The sequence below is a fragment of the Microcaecilia unicolor genome, chromosome 1 (genome assembly GCF_901765095.1).
Source record: "Microcaecilia unicolor chromosome 1, aMicUni1.1, whole genome shotgun sequence".
NCBI classification, from domain to species: domain Eukaryota; kingdom Metazoa; phylum Chordata; class Amphibia; order Gymnophiona; family Siphonopidae; genus Microcaecilia; species Microcaecilia unicolor.
The window spans coordinates 358,714,484-358,739,173 of record NC_044031.1 but is presented as its reverse complement, the minus strand read 5'-3'; the positions used below and the strand labels follow the sequence as shown (position 1 = coordinate 358,739,173).

Genomic DNA, 24,690 nt, shown 5'->3' with positions numbered 1-24,690 from the left:
ATACCCTCTCGGCATGTGTTTCCCCTAGGGAAACCGTCACTTTTTAACGCTTACCCTTCCACTCTTCTATCATATAGTTTTACATTCTCCTAATTCCCTTTATCCCCCCACTAAACTCTTCAGATTCCTTGTCTCCGCTCATTATGCAGAATCTTTACTGTAACATATTTTCTTTTATATGTCTGGAATCCCCTTCAATAACTCACCCACGGTGCTCCCAAAACAGAACTCTTAACAGTGTCCATAACATAAGTGAACGTCCATCAGTAACTTTAAAGATTTTTTCCCTTGATCTTATAACTGTTCAAGTTCTCTTTAACTTGTTCTTCCTCAATCCTCACTTTGTGCTGTCTGGTGTGTAATCCCATTAAGGAGTTTTAAGATGAATTTTATCAGATTTTTTGTAAGTCCTTACTGGTTCATGCAGGCACTGTATCCGCTGATGTGGAGGGCTCTAGTTGCTCCAGTCCGTCCACAAAGTTTTTTGCTTCCTTTTCAGACGTGAAGGATCTCGTTTTGCCCTGATACGTTATTCTCAAAGTTGCAGGGTATTGTAGGGCAAAACGAACTTTCAGATCAAAAAGTTTTGAGCATACTGGTGAAAATGCCCTCCTCTTTGCTGCTATTCCCGCAGAATAATCTTGAAAACAGAGAACTTTTTTATTCTCATAGGTCAAGGAGTTAGTGGACCGAGCTGCTTGTAGAATATGCTGCTTGTGCATGAAGTTTAACACCCGGCATATTATCACCCGAGGCTTAGCAGTTTCCATCTGTCTGACCCCTAGTCTATGGGCTCGCTCTATTCTTAGAGGGCCGAGTGTTGCAGGGAATTCAATGCTGTCTGTCAGCCATTTTTCAAGGACTCTCTCTAGTTGCTTTCCCCCCAGGGCTTCAGGCAGGCCCACCAGACGGATATTATTCCGTCTGGAGCGATTTTCCAGGTCTTCCAGCTTGGATTCCAGGTCAGACAGTTTTTTCTTTAAGTCCTGTTGACTGTTTTCTATCCCCGCCATTTTTTCTTCCACCTCGCTAGTTTTATTCTGGAACGCTACGCATTCTTTGGTTAAGTCTTCCAATTTGGCGTTTAATTGTTCCAGTTTTTGATCAAGCTTTTGATCCAGCGGGGAAAGGCGTCGGTCTAACAGTTCCTCCATTACCACTGTTAGTTCGGATGTAATCTCCGCTACCCAAGCCGACGATACCGAGGAAGTCGTTTCGGGAGGGGACGCCGCCATCTTGTATTCCGTCGTCTTTCCCCGTTGTCGTTCTTTCTGGGCCGATTTCGCTGCCATGATCGGGGTTTCCGCTATTCCAGCTCTCCGGGTACCCTCACGCAGTCCACCTCTTTATTTTTTTGCGGTATGGGGGAGATTGATTCTTTTGCAGGCGCTAGACAGAGCAGGCAGGCAGCGGAGAGAAGATCACTCACGTCCTCTCACCACCATAGCGTCACGTGACCATCCGCTTGCGATACTTTTAATGTGGTGTCCAGGATGTCTGCTCAGAGTATAGTGATACGCAGAATCTCATTGCTGCGTATCTTTGACTTGGATACTGCGGTCCACCAGGGATTGATGAATGCCAAGTGCTTGGGGGGATAACCTTTTTGGAGAGAAGTTGGGGGAGATTTCTGATCTCATAAAAAAAGCTTATGGATACCATCGATACTCTCTCCCACCAGGTGCCTTCTGTCCCCTCCTCATCCAGGAGGTTTTCGGGCAAGACAAATAGAGCTGTCTACTACTCTGAGGTGCAGGTATGCTCCTTCTTGCCAGTTTCAACTGGCTCAGACCCAGTGTGCTTGTTCTCATCAATAGCGTGCGCCTAAGGACCAGCCGGATCCCCAGTCAAAACAAGGAATGAGTTTTTGACTGGCTCCAGCAGAACATAGCTGCTGTAATAGTGATCGTTTTGGATGACCTACTGGTGGGAGGGAGCCTGACTTTTTTCCAAGATAGATGGCCCCTTGAAACCTCCGCCCAGTGGGTTCTTCAGATTGTCCGTCTGTTACACCCTTCACTGGCAAAAAAGACCACCAAATTGCTGTCCAAGAGTGTGTTCCTTCAGCTCTCAGCACATGGAACTAATTACGGAGGCACACTCTACCCTTCTTAAGGCCTACTTGGTCCAGATACTTCCTTGTCCCAAAGAAAATGGTGGATGTGTCCCATTCTAGACCTAAGGGCCCTGAACAAATTCCTGGTCAAATAAAAGTTAGGGATGCTTCCTTGGGCACCCTTCTCCCAATGATTCAGGCTCAAGTTTGGCTATGCTGTCTGGACAAAGGATGCTTACACTCACATCCTGATACTTCCAGGCCACAGGAAGTATCTCGGATTTCGGATGGGAATATGTCACTTCCAGTTCCGCGTGTTGCCATATGACTCTCGCGTCGGCTCCAAGGGTTTTCACCAAGTGTTTTTTGATATATGCAGCCTCACTATGCAGACTGGGAGTCCATGTGTTTCCCTACTTGTACGACTGGCTGATAAAGAGCATGTCGAATGTCAGTGCTCGGGAGTCCATGCAGAGAACTATTCGAGTGCTGGAGCTATTGGGGTTTGTTTTAATTTACCCCAAGTCCAATCTGCTCCCAGTTCAGCAATTGGAATTCATTGGAACCCTGCTACACACACAGCAGGCATGAGCCTTTCTCCCTGTGCTGAGGGTGGATGCTCTAGGTGCCCTTGTTGCTCGAATTTGAGCCATCCAGCAGGTCACAGCTTAGCAGATATTTAGGTTACTGGGCCACGTGTCCTCCACTCAACATTTCACTCCCTTGACATGTCTGCAAATGAGAACCTCCAAGTGTACTCTAGCTACCCAGTAGTGTCAAGTTTCTGGGAACCTAGTGGATGTCATCCGAGTAACACGAGTTGGTTTGGTCCTTCCTTTGGTGGACAATTTGATCCAGTTTGACTGTGGGATTTTCACTCAAAATTGTTCAGCCCCAGAAGCTGCTAATGAGGGGAGCTCTTTGGACGGGCTTCACACCCAGGGTGCTTGGTCAGCTCAGGAAACACATCTTCAAATCGACCTCATAGTGCTACAGGTAATCTCGAACGCTCTACAGTCTTTCACAGATCGGCTGTTCAACCAAATCGTACTCATTGAAACAGACGATCAGGTTTCAAGCAGGGGGGACCGGATCGTATCCTCTGTCAGGAGGGCATATGAATGTGGTACTGGGCTGTCCTGAACAGATTCATTTTCATTGCCACATAACTGCCTAAAAATCCAACACCCTGGCCGACAGACTGAGTAGGGTCATGCAACCGCACGAGTAGTTGCTCAGCACAACTGTTATCCGCAAGATCTTCCGGGAGTGGTGGACCCCCTTGGTGGATCTCTTTCCCACTCCATTCAACCACAAAGTTCCTCACTACTGTTCCAGGTTCAGGTCACACGACATACTGACGTCGGATGCTTTCCTTCTCCATTGGGGGAACAGTCTTCTGTATATGTATTCTCTCATCTCTCTCGTATGGAAGACTTTGCTGAAACTCAAGTAAGACTGATGAACCATGATTCGGATTACCCCTTATTGGCCCAGACTCTCATCACACAGAACAAGGGGAGCTGCTCTGCATCCCAATCTCTAGTCCCTGACCCTAACATCTTGGATGTTGAGGGCTTAGAATTTGCTTCCTTGCGTCTTCCTGAGGGTATCTCCAAGGTCTTGCTGGCTTCCAGGAAAATTCCATTAAGAAGTGTTAATCTTTCAAATGGAGGAGGCATGCCATCTGGTGTAAGGGCAGGGCCCTAGATTCTGTTTCTTGCCCTGAGAAGACCCTACTTGAATACCTTCTACACCTCCCAGTCTGAACTCAAAACCAACTCTGTAAGGGTTCACCTTAGTGCTATTAATGCTTATTATCATTGTGTGGAAGGTAAGTCCATCTCTGGACATCCTCTAGTTGTTCACTTCATGAGAGGTTTGCTGTTGACAAAGCCCACCAGGGGATGTATTATCCTTTCGCACCGAGGATATATCTCCAAATGTTGCCCGGGAGGGAAAGGTTAGGACAGCTGTTGTACTGGGTGATTCGATCATTAGGCATATAGATAGCTGGGTGGCTGGTGGACGTGAGGATCGCCTGGTGACTTGCCTGCCTGGTGCGAAGGTGGCGGACCTCACGCGTCACCTAGATAGGATTTTAGATAGTGCTGGGGAGGAGACGGCTGTCTTGGTACATGTGGGTACTAATGACATAGGAAAATGTGGGAGAGAGGTTCTGGAAGCAAAATTTAGGCTCTTAGGTAGAAAGCTGAAATCCAGATCCTCCAGGGTAGCATTTTCTGAAATGCTACCTGTGCCACGCGCAGGGCCCAAGAGACAGGCAGAGCTCCAGAGTCTCAATGCGTGGATGAGACGATGGTGCAGGGAGGAGGGCTTTAGATTTGTTAGGAACTGGGCAACATTCTGGGGAAGGGGGAGCCTATTCCGAAAGGATGGGCTCCATCTTAACCAGAGTGGGACCAGGCTGCTGGCATCTGCGTTTAAGAAGGAGATAGAGCAGCTTTTAAACTAGAAATGGGGGGAAGGCCGACAGTCGCTCAAAAGAGCATGGTTCGGGATAAGGTATCTTTCAAAGATATCACCATAACAGGGAAGATAGAGTATCCTGATAGTGAGGTTGCAAAAGAGATTGTAGTAGATCGGGTATCTTTAAATAACAATAAAAATCAGACAAAAGATTGCCAATTAATACTGTCAAGTACTAAGCATGATGTACTTAGGAACAACAAACATAGTTTGAAATGTCTATATGCGAATGCCAGGAGCCTAAGAAATAAGATGGGGGAGTTGGAATATATTGCACTAAATGAAAAATTAGATATAATAGGCATCTCTGAGACCTGGTGGAAGGAGGATAACCAGTGGGACACTGTCATACCGGGGTACAAATTATATCGTAGTGATAGGGTGAATCGGATTGGTGGAGGGGTAGCATTGTATATTAACGAGAGCCTTGAATCAAATAGATTGAAAATTCTGCAGGAAACAAAACACTCCTTGGAATCACTGTGGATTGAAATTCCATGTGCAAAGGGGAAAAGGATAGTGATAGAAGTGTACTACCGTCCGCCTGGCCAGGACGAACAGACGGATGCGGAAATGTTAAAGGAAATCAGGGACGCAAACAAACTGGGCAACACAATAATAATGGGGGATTTCAATTACCCGCATATAGACTGGGTTAATGTAACATCTGTACACGCAAGGGACATAAGATTTCTTGATGAAATCAAGGACAGCTTCATGGAACAGCTAGTTCAGGAGCCGACAAGAGGAGGAAAAATACTAGACTTAGTCCTTAGTGGTGCTCATGATCTAGTGCAGGGGGTAACGATACGAGGGCCGCTTGATAACAGTGATCATAATATGATCGGTTTTGATATTGGCATTGAAGGAAGTGAAACTAGGAAATCAAGTACGCTAGCGTTTAACTATAGAAAAGGTGATTACGACAAAATGAGAAAAATGGTGAAAAAAAGACTGAAAGGAGCAGCTCGCAGAGTAAAAAACTTGCATCAGGCGTGGATGCTGTTTAAAAACACCATCCTGGAGGTTCAGGACAAATATATTCCACGTATTAGAAAAAAGGGAAAAAAGACTAAACGTCAGCCGGCGTGGCTAAACAGTAAGATAAAGGAAATCATTAGAGCCAAAAAACAATCCTTCAGAAAGTGGAGAAGAGAACCAACTGAAAGTAACAGGATAGATCATAAGGAATGCCAAGCCAAATGCAAAGCGGAGATAAGGAGGGCAAAAAAGGACTTTGAGAAGAAATTAGCGTTGGAAGCAAAAATACACAGTAAAAATTTTTTTAGATACATTAAAAGCAGGAAACCGGCCAAAGAGTCGGTTGGGCCGCTGGACGAAAATGGTGTTAAAGGGGCGATCAAGGAGGACAAAGCCGTAGCGGAGAAATTAAATGAATTCTTTGCTTCGGTCTTCACCGAGGAGGATTTGGGGGGGACACCGGTGCCGGAAAGAATATTTGAAGCGGGGGAGTCGGAGAAACTAAACAAATTCTCTGTAACCTTGGAGGATGTAATGGGTCAGTTCAGCAAGCTGAAGAGTAGTAAATCACCGGGACCTGATGGTATTCATCCCAGAGTATTAATAGAACTAAAAAATGAACTTGCGGAGCTACTGTTAGAAATATGCAATCTGTCCCTAAAATCGAGTGTAGTACCGGAAGACTGGAGGGTAGCCAATGTTACTCCGATTTTTAAGAAGGGTTCCAGAGGAGATCCGGGAAACTATAGACCGGTGAGTCTGACGTCTGTGCCGGGCAAGATGGTGGAGGCTATTATTAAGAATAAAATTGCAGAGCATATACAAAAACATGGACTGATGAGACAAAGTCAGCACGGATTTAGTGAAGGGAAGTCTTGCCTCACCAATCTAATGCATTTTTTTGAGGGGGTAAGCAAACATGTGGACAATGGGGAGCCGGTTGATATTGTATATCTGGATTTTCAGAAGGCGTTTGACAAAGTGCCGCACGAAAGACTCCTGAAGAAATTGCAGAGTCATGGAATCGGAGGTAGGGTATTATTATGGATTAAGAACTGGTTGAAAGATAGGAAGCAGAGAGTAGGATTGCGTGGCCAGTATTCTCAGTGGAGGAGGGTAGTTAGTGGGGTCCCGCAGGGGTCTGTGCTGGGTCCGTTGCTTTTTAATGTATTTATAAATGACCTAGAGATGGGAATAACTAGTGAGGTAATTAAATTCGCCGATGACACAAAATTATTCAGGGTCGTCAAGTCGCAGGAGGAATGTGAACGATTACAGGAGGACCTTGCGAGACTGGGAGAATGGGCGTGCAAGTGGCAGATGAAGTTCAATGTTGACAAGTGCAAAGTGATGCATGTGGGTAAGAGGAACCCGAATTATAGCTACGTCTTGCAAGGTTCCGCGTTAGGAGTTACGGATCAAGAAAGGGATCTGGGTGTCGTCGTCGATGATACGCTGAAACCTTCTGCTCAGTGTGCTGCTGCGGCTAGGAAAGCGAATAGAATGTTGGGTGTTATTAGGAAGGGTATGGAGTCCAGGTGTGCGGATGTTATAATGCCGTTGTATCGCTCCATGGTGCGACCACACCTGGAGTATTGTGTTCAGTACTGGTCTCCGTATCTCAAAAAAGATATAGTAGAATTGGAAAAGGTACAGCGAAGGGCGACGAAAATGATAGTGGGGATGGGACGACTTTCCTATGAAGAGAGGCTGAGAAGGCTAGGGCTTTTCAGCTTGGAGAAGAGACGGCTGAGGGGAGATATGATAGAAGTGTATAAAATAATGAGTGGAATGGATCGGGTGGATGTGAAGCGACTGTTCACGCTATCCAAAAATACTAGGACTAGAGGGCATGAGTTGAAGCTACAGTGTGGTAAATTTAAAAGAATCGGAGAAAATTTTTCTTCACCCAACGTGTAATTAGACTCTGGAATTCGTTGCCGGAGAACGTGGTACGGGCGGTTAGCTTGACGGAGTTTAAAAAGGGGTTAGATAGATTCCTAAAGGACAAGTCCATAGACCGCTATTAAATGGACTTGGAAAAATTCCGCATTTTTAGGTATAACTTGTCTGGAATGTTTTTACGTTTGGGGAGCGTGCCAGGTGCCCTTGACCTGGATTGGCCACTGTCGGTGACAGGATGCTGGGCTAGATGGACCTTTGGTCTTTCCCAGTATGGCACTACTTATGTACTTATGTACTCCTGTCAGACCTCTGCTTGTGCCATGGGACCTCAACTTTGTCCTCACCCAGCTGATGAAAGCTCATTTTGTTCTGTTTGATTCTTGTCATCTGAAGTACTTACCTAGAAGGTCTTGTTTGTGGTGGCTGTTACTTCAGCTCACAGGGTCAGTGAGCTTCAGGTCCTAGTAGTGGAGCCACCTTACACTAAATTCCATTATAAGAGTAGTTGTCCACAAGCACCCTAAGTTCCTACCTAAGGTTATGTCGGAGTTCCATCTGAGTCAGTGAATCGTTCTTCCAACATTCTTTCCTAAACCTTATGCCTGTCCTGGCAAAAACGCACTATACACCTTGGACTACAAGTGAGAATTGGTCTTCTACTTGGAACAGAGTAGACCCTGCAGACAGTCCACTCAGCTTTTTGTTTCTTTTGATCCCAACTGGATGGGGGGTCACCATTGGGAAACGCAATATAGAGAATGACACAGGGACGGGGACCCGTAGTAACCGCAGGGATGGGGCGGGCACAGATCCCATAGGGACAAACTTTGTCCCTTTGTTATTTTCTACTTTGAAGCCTGTTAATGAACTAGACTGCTATTTGTTTGATGCAGACGATATTTTGATTTTTTGGAAAAACAAGCAAACATTCTTGCCACAACTAGCAAAATTTGCATGGGGGATCCTGTACATCCTGCTACCAGCACATCTTCTAAGAAGACATTATCTATTGCAGGAAGGACTGTGGAAGACAGGGGAGCTAAACTGAATCCTGAGATTCTTGATGACTTCTTATTCATCCACAGATAAAAAAAAAATCTTAGTGCTTCATAGGGCATATTTCTCCCCTCTAGGGCATACAGAATGGGTTGTATTTTGTACCCCTGGACATTTAACAGGGTGGGTTAGGATTCTTTGGGGTAGTAGAAATCAGCTATTGTTGGGGTTGGAAGGATACAGGGTGGTGGTGAGGAGGGTTATTAAAGCTGCTGTTATCCACTTGTTTCTATTTGTAACTTATACACAATTAGTAAAAAAGCCCCGTTTCTGATGCAAATGAAACGGGGGCTAGCAAGGTTTTCTTCAGAGTGTGCATGTGGGAGTGTCCCTGCCCTCTCTCTGTCTCCCCCTCCCCCCTCCGAGTCCAGTCCTTCAGTGTTACGTTTCCTGCTGTGCTGTGTTTGTATTACCGAGAGAGTGAGGGCGTCTCTCTCCCCTCCCCCCTCTGAGTCCTTCACTGTTACAGAGAGAGGGATTTTGTGCTGTGCTGTTTTCCTTCACTCATGGGGAAACCGGATATCTCTGGCGCTTCACACTTCCGGCTGGAGGCTTCATAGAACGTTGGGGTTGCCTTTTATATATATAGATAGTTGCACAGCATATTGGTCCTTTTTATACTTAATAGCTCACCACTGTTACTGCCCAAATCTGGGATTAGTTCTGTGGGAGGCAAGTTAGAGTGTTTGTGCTCAGGAGCTTCAGGTACCCGCGTCTGCTCTTGAGCATAGCGTTACATGGTCTCTTCATCCTTTCTTGCTTTAGCAAGATGTTAGCGGGAGTCTCTTGGCTTCACAAGCTTCTAAATCTTCCTGTAGATTATCTATAGGTTCAATTTCTAGAGGAGCTCAAAGGCAAATGAGAGTTCGATATGCTCCTAGGTGTCACAAGCACATTGGCAAGTGAAAGTTTGTTCATGTTTTCATACTTTTTCACTGGGGTTCACTTGCAGCATTCCAGCCAAGGAGGTATCAGTCCAAGGTCTTTGACCTTCAGAGTGAACTTCATTTACCACTAATGTAACATGGGGTTAGGGAAAGAAGAAAAAAACAAAGTGGTAAAATGTGGATTTACTTGTGCTGGTGAACATTCCACCAGTCAGCAATGTAGCTTAGAATTTTGAGAAGGGTTTTGGAATGGGAAGCTAAGGAGGGGTTACCTGGGAGACGGGGCTGGCTGGCAGTTGCAGAGAGGTTCTGGCAACTGAAGAGAGTGGATGTGCTGTTTGATGTGGAATTGAAGGAAATTAAAAGTTTTAGGAAGTGAGTTTGGCTGGCAGTGAAAGTATTGAGGTGAGAGTGATAGTAAAAGTGAGATTGAGAAAGTGAGATTTGGGAATTTTGTGTAAATGTGGAGTGAATGGTGAAGGGAGTGAGTTGGACAGCCAGAGAGAGAGGAAGTGCTGGGATGTGGCAGAGTGTTTTTGATTGCCAAGGTGAGAGTAGCTGCTGTGCTGTGTGTGAGCAGGTAAAGGGTGATTTTGATGAAAGAGAGGGTAAAGAAAGATTTTAAAGGAATTTTGGTGATTGAAGGTACTAAAGCAGCTGTAAGACAAGGGTGTTTGTTTGTAGAGGAGAGCGTCTGACAGTGAAAGCGTGAGGCGGTGCTGCTGTGAGTGGGAAAGTCAGAGGTGAAATTTGTGGAAAAGAAAAGTGTTGGAGAGAGTTTGGGTGGTATAATAGTGTTGTGGTGAAAGTGGGAGTGAAGGTGTGATTGGGGTAGAGTTTGAAATAAATTTTCTCTTATTTGAAGAATTTTGAGAAATTTTTGGATGAATTGCAATGAGACAAGAGCTGTAATGATTGAATGAAAGCTAATTGATAGCAGGGTGAATGGGATAGGTGGAAACAAGGAAGAAAAATAGGAAGGGTTTGGATGATTTAGGTATCTATTTGAGATGTAAAGGGGATATGCATGGAATGTTGAGTGTGATACATAGTGGTTGTCAGTCACTCTTGCACAGTATAGGGAAATAAAAAAACAAATTAGCTAGGCTTGGAAGTGTTAGGGATTGTTATAGTTAATTTTATTTTGTTAGATTGTAACTGGCCACAGTATTTGTTAATATGCCCCACCAGTGAAAAGGATGTTCCAGAAAGTAGGAAAGACAGGGTTTTGCCCACTTTGAGTTGCTTAAGTGTGAGGTTTAGGTGGAACCTTCGACCAGACGGGACCAGCTGGTGATCAGAAGACAAGGGCCCCGACGCAAGAAAGACTTCTGTGAACTGCGGCAATACCTGACAGCTAAGTGAACTGGGTTAAATAGTGCAAGAAAATAAAATACAAACTTACCTGAAAAGTCTCCCGGGAGTGAAAACTCTAGACGAACCTGTAAGAGAAAAACACAAAGAATCAAATTCTTTATAATATTAGCCACACACACATAGAAATGAGAGAGAGAGAATAGAGGGGGAAAAAAACTGGTTATTTTGAAGTCATTGGGTGAAAAACATTAAACATTTGGACTCCTGTGGTTATTTAAAGGGTTATTTTAAAAAGTAAGGGATAATTGAACATATGTACTATCTGAATTTCTTTCATTGTGTTGACATTGGAAGAGAGTTCTGAAACAGAAAGAATGACAAAATGTTAAAAGGATATTTATTTGTGGAAACGTTTAAAAAGTGAAGGGAATTATTCCAAAGGACGAAAGTTTAATTGTCAATCTTATTTGATAACCTTTGTTTTAATATATTCTTATAGACAAATAAATTCAAACTTTATTAATTTCATCAGTAAGTTTGGTTATTTCCCTAACCAGGATAAATCCAATTTTAGTTTTTTTCCCCTTTCATTTCACGGGAGTGAAAGGCAAGGTTAGTGACCTGTAAGTCCCTCAAGTTTCAGCGGGGTGAGTTTAGATGTCGGTCATGACTACTAACAACAGATATTCTGAGCACACCCATCTTCGCTGAAATTCAGGGGGTCCATTACACTAACTTCTTGCCTTCCACTCAGCCAGTTCCTAACCCAGTCAGTCAGAGGGCTCAGTTTATTTGTTAGTCATGTATGTGGAACTGTGTCAAAGGCTTTACGTTTTAAGAGGGAATAGTATTTCAGACGTCCTATAGTTAACATGAAGTTCTTAAATTTTAGGCTTATGGCCTTTAGCTGGCAGAGCCTTCTAGGAAATTTTCTTTTCTGCTTTCAGGGGTCTGCAATGGCAAGCTTCAGATTATAATTTGTTCAAGTTCTGGTTTAATCTTGACATAAGCATCCAATTGGTCTTTGAGGAGGAGTGTTGCTGGGCCACTTTTTCTTAGATGGTGTCAGCAAGCCACCACCTTTAGGCCTTCCTGCAGGTATGAACTCGGCTGATCCTGGAAGGGCCCTTTCCTGGACACAGCACTCCCAGAAGCAGACTCAAAAAAATATGCTTAAAATCACTTTATTCCATCAGCAAGGCCAAGACATTTCCTCTTTCAGACACAGTCCTTGGTTACAGCACATATCACCCCTTGTTCCTTCCCCCCGCCGGCCACAGTTTCTGTATACAGTTTAAATCATTCACTGCTTCCCCAGCATGGCCTGATTCCTGGACACAGTTTTAAATCACTCACTGTTTCCCCAGTATTGCAGTGTTCTGAACACAGTTCAAGTCACTCACTGTTTCCCCAGCATGGCACCACTTCTGGACACAGTTTAAATTACTCACTGCTTCCTAGCATGGCATGACTTCTGGACACAGTTCAAATCACTCACTGCTTCCTAGCATGGCATGACTTCTGGACACAGTTCAAATCACTCACTGCTTCCCCAGCATGGCCAGGTTCCTGGACACAGTTCAAGTCACCACCTGTTTCTCCAGCCGGGTCTGACTTCTGGCCACAGCTGAAATCATTCACTGCTTTACAGCACGGCACCTCTCCCCCTTGAGTGGAACAGCTGCTTAACTTTTCCTCTAAGCTTTCCCCAGCCTTGAAGAAGGTTTGTTAGGAAGCCTTTCAACTTCTTCCCTTGTACCTGAGCTAGAGCAGCAATCTCCATGGGCTCACTTCCCCAGTTATCTTGGGCTTGGATCTCCTCTCCAACCTCTTTCTTCACCTCCCATTCCATGGGCTCCTTGCCCTTTATGGTCCCCAGCTGGTCCTCTTCCTCCTGATTATTCCTCCTCAGCCAATCCCCCTCCTCTCCCTTGGGATCCTGGGACTTGTAGTTCCCTTTCGACTCCCTTTGCCCCCAGGGCTTTACAGGGGTTCTTGGGAACTGTAGTCCTTCTCCGGCTCTTGGGAAACTTATGCCTCCGTGGGGGCGTGGCTTCCCAGACCCTAGGATCCTGGGACTTGTAGTTGGACCCTGGGTATGAAACCTACCCATCTTGCTCCTCTCCCGGATCTCTTCTTTCCTGACCCTCAGGGATTCCTCACAACGGGAAAAGATCACGCTTTGTCCCTACTTCAGCAACTTTCTTAATTTTGCAAGTTTTCACTATGGGGGTGAGGGAATAAGGAGGCAATTGGGCAAAATATTTTGACTTTTGTACTCATTGGCCTGTGGTGGCTGATCTTGGAAGAAGCATTCTATTTTCTTCTCAGACTAGATGATCTTTCTCCCAGTATACAGTGTCTGGAAGCTCCAGTCTTATTTTTAAGTTGATTCTAGGTCTCAAGGCACCTCTGGATGGGGGCAGGTTACAAGCCCTGGAATGGCGAGATATGTCCATAGTCTGATCCGGATTCTTGACCTTTTATCAGGCCTGAAAATATTTTCTGTTCACTCACTGGGTTCTAGCAGGAATTGGCTTTAAGTGATAGTTCTAAGCTAGATTTTTGCCTCAGGAGTGAGTCTGCTGGTTATTGTTCACTATAGGTGCAGAATTTGGAGTGGAGGAGTGGCCTAGTGGTTAGGGTGGTGGACTTTGGTCCTGGGGAACTGAGGACCTGAGTTAGATTCCCACTTCAGGCATAGGCAGCTCCTTGTGACTCTGGGCAAGTCACTTAACCCTCCATTGCCCCATGTAAGCCGCATTGAGCCTGCCATGAGTGGGAAAGCGTGGGGTACAAATGTAACAAAAAAAAAAACTTGGAAACCTTGCTGTAATAATCAGGTGCATCAGGGCACATGAACTTGAATATTAGCAGGCTGACCTTTTTAGTTTTGAAAGTTCATAACAAGTTGGACACTTCTCCATTTCTCCACAGTCTTGTTGGGTTACTAAGTATATTACATTAACAGCTACAGAGGTGCAGAAATGGATCAGAATTGAGTCTGGTATTTTATGAGCAGATTTGAAACAGACACAGTCTGTTTCCGGCTCACATGTTATGAGTTCATAACTCCCTCGCAACTTTTCTCAGCAAATGCTTCTTTGGTTGCAGGAGAGTATTAAAAAAAAAATCCGTTCCCCAAGACTTGGCTCTTATGTTAAATAAAAGGACTCAAGCTGATGCTAGGTCTTCTAGCAATATGATCACTCCCTTATGCATTTTACTTATCTTATTGGGAATCCTCTGGTTCCCAGCCTTGTTTTCTTGTTAACCCTAGTACATAAGTATTGCCATACTGGGACAGACCAAAGGTCCATCAAGCCCAGCATCCTGTTTCCAACAGTGGCCAATCCAGGTCACAAATACCGGGCAAAATTCCCCCAAAATACAAAACATTTTATACTGCTTATCCCAGAAACAGTGGATTTCCCCCAAGTCCAATTTAATGATGGTCTATAGACTTTTCCTTTAGGAAGCCGTGCAAACCTTTTTTTAAACTCTGCTAAGCTAACCGCCTTTACCACATTCTCTGGCAACAAATTCCAGAGTTTAATTACACATTGAGTGAAGAAATATTTTCTCAGATTCGTTTTAAATTTACTACTTTGTAGCTTCATCGCATGCCCCCTAGTCCTAGTATTTTTGGAAAGCATAAACAGACGCTTCACATCTACCCGTTCAAATCCACTCATTTTATAGACCTCTATCATATCTCCCCTCAGCCGCCTTTTCTCCAAGCTGAAGAGCCCTAGCTTGTTTAGCCTTTCCTCATAGGGAAGTCGTCCCATCCCTGTTATCATTTTTGGCGCCCTTCTATGCACCTTTTCTAATTCCACTTTATCTTTTTTGAGTTTTGGCAACCAGAATTGAACACAATATTCGAGGTGCAGTCGCACCATGGAACAGTACAAAGGCATTATAACGTCCTCATTTTTGTTTTCCATTCATTTCCTAATAATACCTAACATTCTGTTTGCTTTCTTAGCCGCAGCAGCACACTGAGCAGAAGGTTTCAACGTATCATCAGCGACACCTAGATCCCTTTCTTGGTCTGTGACTCCTAACGTGGAACCTTGCATGACGTAGCTATAATTCGGGTTCCTCTTTCCCACATGCATCACTATGCCCTTGCTCACATTAAACGTCATCTGCCATTTAGACGCCCAGTCTCGTAAAGTCCTCTTGTAATTTTTCACTAAACTAGATCCTGTAGTGCCTGCTAGAGGCTATCTGTTAATGCTGTGGTACAAGTTTAAGTTTTAAAACTAATGGGAAAAGACTATGGAGATTAGTTGATAAAATTTGCTTTTTTTCTATTTTTATTCTGCCTGTCACTAACCTACAATTCCTCCTTTAAACCCCAATGTTTAAGTTTGCAAAGCTCAAAGCAAAATAGTGTTCACTTAGCCTGCACTCGCTTCGGCAGCTGTTTCTTATGGGAATAAGCAGCATAGTATCTATTTGTATTTTTGGAATTTGGCCACATACTGGGGCATGGTTGAGCAGGATAATGGGTGAGTTCCAGTGAACATGTAGGCTCCTTCAGAAGGCTTATTTCATTGAATTACTTATGGCTCCAACTGATATTTAAGGCCATTTAAAGAAGGCTTTTATGGTATTGTGTTCAGACTTAGTGCACCCTCTCTGAGGTAAATTGTCAAGCAGGTCCTGGTCTTGATTACTTTGGAGTTTCAACTTAAGAATCTTGAAGGATTTGATTACTATCTCATAGAAGCTTTTGGTCATAGACCTTTACTTGTCTTGAATGGAAGTTCTATCAGATCAATTTCCTCCCTCCTTTTTAGACTTGTTTCAAGCTACTACTTAATCTCCTTTCTACAAGGATGTCTGAAAGAAATTAAGTCTCTTGGCTGTTAAAAGTTCACCACTTTCCGTACAGGTATCTGAAGCTGTTCAGTGACACAAGTTGTTTGGGCTTCTGTTTTGTGCTATAATGAGACAAAAAAAAAAAACCCTTGAGTTTTCCTAGGGCCATTGAACTTATGAATTTCAGTCTTTCATTGGTAGTCTAAAGCTTAGCTTCTTTTGTGGGGTTATAATTAAAAGCTTTACAATTTGTTACTTCTAACAGGCTTATTACCTTGAATGTGGTTAATATAGGCTTCATACAAGTGCACTAATGGAGCCTGAATTTGGAACTGAAGTAATTCTAGTAGGTGTACCAATTCCCACCCTTTTTAAAGGATTGCTTTGCTACATGTACAGGTTCTTGACTGGTTTGGTAAGGATGCTAAAGAAGGAGAAATAGTCTTAGCTGATAGTTTTCTTTCCTTTAGTCCTACCAGACCAGTCAAAACCCACCCTAGTTGGATATTAATGGCCATTGGGGTACTTTACATCAGGGCTTGACAAACCCCAGGTGCCAGGTCGCCATGGTGACTAAACAAATCGGACCTGGTGCCTAAGGTATGCAGCCGGCAAAAATCCCCATTAAAAAATACCTCTTCTCTCTCACCTTCCTTGCAGGCAATGAAATAATGCTTTCTGGCCAATGAGATGCTACTTTCTGGGAATGAAAGCGGCATCTCATTGGCTAGCAAGGCAAGCAGGTCTCGTTCGCTGGGAAAGCCTTCATACAGTGGCCCACTTAGAGCGAGAGAAAGCGATCAGAGCAGTGGGCTGTGTAGCAGTGGAGGTTTAAAAAAATATATATATATATTCTCCCTTCCCTCACTTGGCGGTTGAGCGGCAGTGGCAGCGGGGGCAAACCATCTGGGCACTGAAGAGAGCAGTTACTGTGGCGGCGATGGCAGAGGAAGAGATTAGGGGCTGAAGAGAGCATGGCGTCAGCAGAGGAGCATCGGGGCACTGAAGTGGGGCAGTGGTGACGACAGAGATGCAGCAGGGTGCTGAAGAGACAAGCAGGGCTCTGAGGAGCCCTGAAATGAGCATGAGGGTGCTTAAGAGAGCGGTGGCAGTGAAAGAGTTGCAGAGGAGTGATATCAGAGCAGCCTGCAGAAGAAGTCTCCAACCTCTGGTAAGGCTGTTTAAAAGTTTCAAAGAGCCTCTGCTTTGTTTTTTTTTTTTTTTTTTTGTTTTGTTTTGTTATTTGGGGGTGGGGGGTTGGGAGGAGCAGACTACTGTGTGGGATTTAATGTGATGATGGGGGGGCTGAGGTAAGAAAGAGAGTGGGGATGGGGATCAGGAGAGACTACTGTGTGGGATGTACTGTAGGGTGAGGGTGGGGGGTCATAAGAGAGACCACTGTGTGTGAGGGGGGCAGCTGGGTCATGGCTTTGAGAGCGCTTACTGTGTGGGATGGTGGAGCTGAGCCCTGAGAGAGATGATGGGGAAGGAGGGAGAGATCAGGAGAGACTACTATATGTGATGGAAGATGAGGGTGGGTGTGTGTGTGGGGTGGGGGGGTGTTATGTAAGAGCCCACTGTGTGGATTGGGGGGCTGGAGGAAAAGGAGACACAGATGTAGACACTTGTATGTTAGAGATTGAGATTGCTGGACTCCTGGGTGGGGGCTGGAGAGATGGAGATTGCTCGACTTGGGGTTTACTGTTCTGTAATTTTCTGGATCACCCCTGAAATCCATTAAAAAAATTTGGCGTTACATTGGCCACCCTCCAATCTTCACTGACTATGGATGACTTTAATGACAGATTATGTTTGAGTTCTTTCAGTTCTCTAAGGTGCATGCCATCCAGTCCAGGTGATTTACTACTCAGTCAATTTGGATCGGTATGACTTCTCGGTTCACCAAGATTTCTTTCAATTCCTCTGTATTGTCACCATTGAAAACCATTTCTGGTGCAGGTAGATGGCTTGTATCTTATTTCTTTAAGATCAAAGCAAAGAATTCTTTCAGTCTGTCCAATATGGCCTTGTCCTCCCCTAGTGCCCCTTTTGCTCCTTCATGATCTAATGGTCCCACTGATTCTCTGTGAGTTTTTGCCTCTGCAGCAAATTTTTCTTCATATTTTCTTTTAGCCTTCTTTATCAATGCTTTGTATCTAACTTGCATGTGCTTATGTTGCTTCTTATTTTCTTCTTTTCGGGTCCTTTTTCTATTCTTTGAAGGATATTCTTTTGGCTCTAATAGCCTCTTTCACTTCACCTTTTAATCATGCTGGCTGTCGTTTGCTCTTCTTTCCACTTTTGTTAATGTGTGGAGAACATCTATTCTAGGTTTCCAAGATGGAATGCCTTCTTTTTAACTATTTTCCTCATTGTATCACATCTCCCTTTTGAAAATTAAATGCTGTTACAGTAGATTTCCTTTGTGACTTCACTCCAGATATCAGTTCAAATTTATTTTTATTTATTTACTAGGAAAAAAGGCCTGTTTCTGACACCAATGAAACGAGCACTAGCAAGGTTTTCCTCGGAGTGTGTTTTAGTGAGTGTGTGATAGAGAGAGAGTGAATGTGTGAGTGTGTGTGACAGAGAGAGTGAGACTGTGTGCGAGTGTGTGTGACAGAGAGAGTGAGACTGTGTGCGAGTGTGTGTGAGAATGAGAGTGTGTGCCAGGGACCCCCGCCCTCCCTCCCTGCCTCCCAGTTTCAGTGTCCAGCCGCCCCCCCTTCCAAGTTCCAGAGTCCGCCCTCCCTCCCACCCACCCATCCAGTTCCTGGGTCGTTGCCCCCTCTCCCCTTTCCTCCCAGTTTCATGGTCCACCTGGCCCCCCCCTCCAAGTTACAGAGTCTGCCCCCCTCCAAGTTACAGAGTCCGCCCTCCCTCCCACCCACTCACCCACCCATTCAGTTCCAGGGTTGTTGCCCCCCCTCCCCCTCCCAGTTTCATGGTCCGCCTGGCCCCCCTTCCAAGTTCCAGGGTCCGCCCTCCCTCCCATCCATGTATCCATCCTGTTCCTGGGTCGTTGGCCCCCCTCTCTTCCTCCCTCCCAGTTCCAGGGTAGTTGCCCCCCTGGTCCCCCTCCCCCCCGTTCAGCCTGCGATGTTTAATTGGAAAATTAGGGCGCTGTGATTGTGTGTGTGTGAGAGAATGAGAGTGTGTGCCAGGGGCCCACCCACCCATTTCCAGGGTCCGCCTGGCCCCCCTCCAAGTTCCTGTGTCGTGGCCCCGCCCCCACCCACCCAGTTCCAGGGTCGTTGCCCCCCCCTCTCTCCCTCTCTCCCAGTTCCAGGGTAGTTGCCCCCCCTCTTCCCCCCCCCCCTTCTATGCACCCTTTTATTTTAAATTTGTATATTTGTGAGCTGTGTAGTTTTAGAGAACGCACCTGTAATGTTATGAAGCTGACTCCATGGCTTCATTGAAGTGAAGGGTTAGTAAGTTTCATTACCTTCCGAAATCTGTAACCATTTCTTTCGGCCCCGCCCTCACGCCTCTGATAGGTCCGCTGCCCTCGACGTCATAACGTGATGACGTTGCGATCGTCAGAACATGTTGACGTCGAGGGTGGCGGACCTGTCAGAGTTGCGGGGGCGGGGCCGAGGGAGATGGTGACAGTTTTACGGAGCTAACGAACCTTACGATCCCTTCACTTGAGTGAAGCCAAGGAGTCAGTTTCAGAACGTTGGAGGTGCTTTTATTATAGTACACATTTGTTGCATTTGTATCCCACATTTTCCCACCTATTTGCAGGCTCAATGTGGCTTACTTAGCACTGTGTTGGCGATTGCCAATTCCGGTTTGAGAAATACAGAGCGGTATTGCATTAAAGTTACATAAGTGACAAAGTGAATTAGATAGTCAAGAAGGGAGAGTTAAGTTTTGTCCAAATCTGGTATAAGTTTCGTTGTGTTGTAGGGTTCAGGTGACTAGGTTGGATCGTTATGGCATGCCTTTTCGAACAAATTGGTTTTTAATGATTTCCCGAAGTTTGTTAGGTCGTGCATTGTTTTCATGACATTTGGTAGTGCATTTCATAGTTGCGTGCTTATGTAGGAAAAGCTGGGTGCTTATGTTGATTTATATTTTAGTCCTTTGCAGCTTGGGTAGTGGAGATTTTAGGTATGTGCGTGCTGACCTATTTGTGTTCCTGGTTGGTAAATCTATGAGATCTGTCATGTAGGCCGGGGCTTAGCCATGAATAATTTTATGAGCCAGGGTGCAGATTTTGAACTCAATTCGTTCTTTGATTGGGGGCCAGTGTAGTTTTTTGCGTAAGGGTTTGGCGTTTTCATATCTTATTTTTCCAAATATGAGTCTGGCTGCGGTGTTTTGGGCAGTTTGGAGTTTGTTAATAATTTGTTCTTTGCATCTGGCATAGATTGCATTACAGTAGTCTAGGTAACTTAGAACCATTGATTGTACCAGGCTGCAGAATATTTCTCTCGGGAAGAAAGGTTTTACTCTCTTGAGTTTCCACATTGAGTGGAACATTTTCTTTGTTGTAGTTTTCACTTGGGTTTCTAGTGTAAGGTTTCAGGTCGATTGTAACTCCGAGAATCTTCAGGCTGTCTGAAACAGGGAGAGTGTAGTCTGGGGTGTTTATAGTGGTGAGTTTATTGTGTTGTATTGTGATGAGAGGATGAGACTGTGTGTGTTTTCTGCATTGAGTTTTAATTGAAATGCATCCACCCATGAGTTCATGATTTGTAGGCTGAGTTTGATTTTGTTTGTAATTTCTGTTAGATCTTGTTTGAAAGGAATGTATATTGTGACGTTGTCTGCATAAATATAGGGGTTAAGGCCTTGGTTGGCTAGGGATTTGGCTAGTGGGGTCATCATCAGGTTGATGAGGGTCAGTGATAGTGGTGAGCCTTGGGGTACTCTGCATTCTGGTTCCCATGGTGGTGATATATTCGATTTTGATATCACTTGGTATGTTCTTGTGGTTAGGAAACCCTTGATCCAACTAAGTATATTTCCACTAATTCCGAAGTATTCTAGGATTGTTTAGTAGTATTTTATGGTTTACCATGTCGAACGCACTAGACATGTCGAATTGTAGGAGAAGTACACTTTTTCCATATGCAATTTGTTGTTTGAATTTGGTTAGGAGAGTAATTAGTATTGTTTTTGTGCTGTGGTTTGAGCGAAATCCTGATTGTGACTCGTGTAGTATTGAGAATTTGTTTAAGTAGTCGATAAGTTGATGGTTACCATACTTTCCATCAGTTTGATTACCAGAGGGATAGATGCTACCAAGCGGTAGTTGGTGATTTCATTTGCTTTTTTTCTTTGAGTCTTTAGGTATTGGGGTGAGTAGTATGTTGCCTTTGTCATTAGGAAAGAGTCCACGTTGCAGCATGTAATTTAGGTGTGAAGTGAGGTTTGTTATGAAGCGTTGAGGGGCTGATTTTATTAAGTAGTTAGGGCATGTGTCCAATTTACAGTGGGATTTGGCAAACCTGTTAATCACTTGGGTTATGATTTCGTTGGTGAGGAGAGCGAAGTTTGTCCAGATTCGGTCTGCTGGGTATTCACCGGGGGTTGGGTCCATACAGTCAATGAATTTATCATAATCAGTGGTGTTCTGTGGTAGAGTTTTGCGTAGGTTGACAATTTTCTCGTTGAAGTATTTTGCAAGTTTGTCTGCAGATGGGGTGTTTGTGTTGGTTGTGGTAACCAATGTGGTATCTAGTAATTTATTCACAAGTTGGTATAATTTATGTGTGTCTTTGTAATCTGGTCCTATTTTGGTTTTATAGTAAGACCTTTTGGTTTGTTTATTGCATATTTGTATTTCCTTTGCATTTGTTCCATGCATTGAGTGTGTGTGCATCTTTTATTTTTTCCCATGCTCGTTCTAGCCTCCTGGCTAGTGTTTTAGTTTTTTCAGTTCTTCATTATACCATGGTATTGAATTGTGTCGTCTTGAGGTTCTCGTTTGTAACGGTGCTATTTCGTCTAATATGCTTCTGCATCTGTTGTCCCAATTTAGGAGGTAGTGTATCGAGTCCGTTTGTGTTGTCCATTCGTTATTGTATATCTGTTGCCAGAATATTACAGAGTCTACTTGGCCTCTCGTGGTGTAGGTTAGTGCGTTCATGTGTGTTGTATGATCCTGTTTTTCACCATTGTAGGGATAGGTTTAGTTTGTGGTGGTCTGACCATGGTGTTTCAGTCCATTTTGTATCTGATAGTATTAGGTTAAGGTCTGAAGACTATTTGTATGTGATAAGGTCAAGTGTGTGCTCTTTGGCATGGGTTGCTTACATCAGTGGCCAATTAAGGCCCCATAGGAGGAATTCCTTGCATTCACGGGCATTGGTAGAGTTGGGGTTTTCTAGGTGTAGGTTTATGTCACCTATTATGAGTAGATTGGAGTTAGATACACAGGTGTTTGATGTAATCATGTTATAATCACTGTTTCCCCAGGGAACCTAACACAGTTACCTCTCGTACTATGCCCTGCATTCTACTAAGGACTAGATCTAAAATAGCTTTCCCTCTTGTCGGTTCCTGGACAAATTGCTCCAAGAAGCGGTCATTCATTACATCTAGGAATTTTATCTCCGTAGCGCTCCCTGATGTAACATTTATCCAATCAATATTGGGGTAATTGAAATCATCCATTATTATTCTGTTGCACAGTTTTTTTTAGCTTTCCTAATTTCTGTAAATATTTCTTCATCTTTCTGTTTGTTCAGTCCTGGGATGGTAGTCCAGCCCTACCCAGTATACTGCTTCCCGTCACACATGTAATTTCTATTCATAAGGATTCCATTCTGATAGCAGATTGCATATCCTTTACTTATGCCCAAGCTGGGCTGACTCTGGAGGGCCATGTCACTGCTCATAATGTCAGAGCCATGGCTGCATCAGTGGCTCACTTAAAGTCAGCTTCTATTGAAGAGATTTGCAAGGCTGCAACATGGTCATCAGTCCACACATTCACATCTCACTGCTGCCTTCAGCAGGATACCCGACGTGACAGTCTGTTTGGGCAGTCGGTGCTGCAGAATCTGTTCGGGGTTTAGAATCCAACTCCACCCTCCTAGGCCCATTTCTGTTCTGTTCCAGGCTGCACTCTCACTTAGTTCTGTTTCTTTTCAGGTCAGTCTTTATTATGTCCTCGCCATTGCGAGGCCCAATTGACCAGTGTTTATTGTTTTGAGTGAGCCTGGGGGCTAGGGATACCCCAATCGTTAGAACAAGCAGCTTGCTTGTCCTCGGAGAAAGTGTGGATACATACCTGTCGCAGGTATTCTCCGAGGACAGCAAGGCTGATAGTTCTCACAAACCCACCCTCCTCCCCTTTGGAGTTGTTCTAATTCTCTGTTTTGCTTTTTATTAAACTGAGGAGGGCACGCTCGTGCTGCGGGCGGGAAGCCGTTCGCGCATGCGCGGTTCGCTCTGCCCGCTGCGCCGGTGCGTTCTAGAAGTTTTTTTGTTTTTTTAGGGAATTTACCGGTCTCCTGGGCCGTTGCGGGTAACGACCCAATCGTGAGAACAATCAGCCTGCTGTCCTCAGAGAATACCTGCTACAGGTATGTATCTACACTTTACTAAGGCATGCTGAAAAATGGCCTGCGCTGGTGTAGGCATGTGTATTGGATGTGTGCAGGTCCTTTTTTCAGTGCACCTTCAGAAAAGGCCTTTTTGGGGGGGGGGGGGGGGGCTTGAGACCTTACCACCACCATTGACAGCGTTAAGGTCTCGCGCGTTAACCGGGCGGTAATCATCAGCGTGCATATACTGCCGATTACCGCCTGGTTAGCACCACGTGGTAGAAAATAGGAATTATTTTATTTTGCGCATTTTGGACGAGCGTAAACACTAGAATTACTGCCTTGGGCATGCAGTAGCCGGGCAGTAGTTTTAATTTAATGTGCGTTGTACACGTGTAGGTGCCTATGCACCTTAGTAAAAGGGCCCCTTAATACATGGTTCAAAGTAAAGCAACATTGTTGAGAACCCCTCTGCTATACAGAAATGATAGTATTATTGACTGTCCTAGAGCACCTGCATGCCAATTCTTCATTATGCAACATATGCTGTCTGAGAGCTGGAGTATTTCAGTAAATTCTGTTGTGGTACTGACATTATTATATTCAGGGGCTTGAAATGTTCTTGGTGCGCTAGCTTCTTTTCCTCATTGTAGAATGGTATTTGAGTTGGATGGGATCCTGAACCCTTGTTCTGCTCTGCAGTTTTGACCATTTTGTCTTTTGACAACTTGGGGTTACCAGTTCAATTTTTGTTTGTTTTCATATTTTTATTTCATATTTTTATTTATTTGGTGAGGGTCTGAATTTAGTTTCTAATTATGTTTTTTTTCAGGGCTTCTTAGGCATGGATAAATGTTTTCATTAAATAAACTTAGGTTAGATGATGACAATACATTAGGCGTGGCTGGCACTTGTTCAGGCAGTAGTGCACAGTGTTAGTTCTAAAACCATCGTGTGCCAGTATAATGAAGATTTGTCCTTTTGGATTCATTTCATCTGGAGAAGTGGTGCCACGTCCTGGGTGTGTTTGCGGTGAGAAACTTACAAACCAAGCTATGCTCACAGAAAACACTCACATTTATGTGAGAAACCAATTGATTATTTTAAAAGGGTTGTAGTTGTTCAAACATGTTGGGCTAAACAATTTACCAAGTTGCATACTGGACAAAAATCTTGTCAGTTTAATTCTACAAACTTTGTCACTGCTGACTAAAAACATTAAAAAGTATTTCCTGTCACTCGATGTATCTTCCTTGGACTGAATGAGAGATCCCTTTGTGTTAAGTGCGTGCTAGTTAGCAGAAAGTGTGTGCTAGTTAGCAGAATTAACTGTTGCAGAAGAAAATGAGCTGATGGAAATCAGAAATGATAGAATACTGAAACACTCAACAACAGATATGGGCTTATTCTGGTTGTTCATCCGAGCAGAATACCCCAACATTAGAAAGATGGTGATTCAAGCAGTTCTTCCTTTCTCAACATCTTATCTGTGTGAAGCTGGTTTCTCTGTTATGAACACAATGAAGTGCAAGCACAGGCTGTATCTTGAAACACTTGAGGAGGACTTGAAGGTATGCTTGTTAATCATCTGCCTTTGGACAAGAGACGTCATGAAACAGCATCAAGCACAGATTTGCCATAATTCTTCTTTTTTTTTTTTTTTTTT

General features: G+C 44.2%; 1 protein-coding gene across 1 annotated transcript in view; it reads left to right on the top strand.

Annotated features, from left to right (window-relative positions):
* The window catches only part of TERT (telomerase reverse transcriptase), a 399,618-nt gene that overhangs the window by 124,242 nt on the left and 250,686 nt on the right, over nucleotides 1–24,690 (top strand).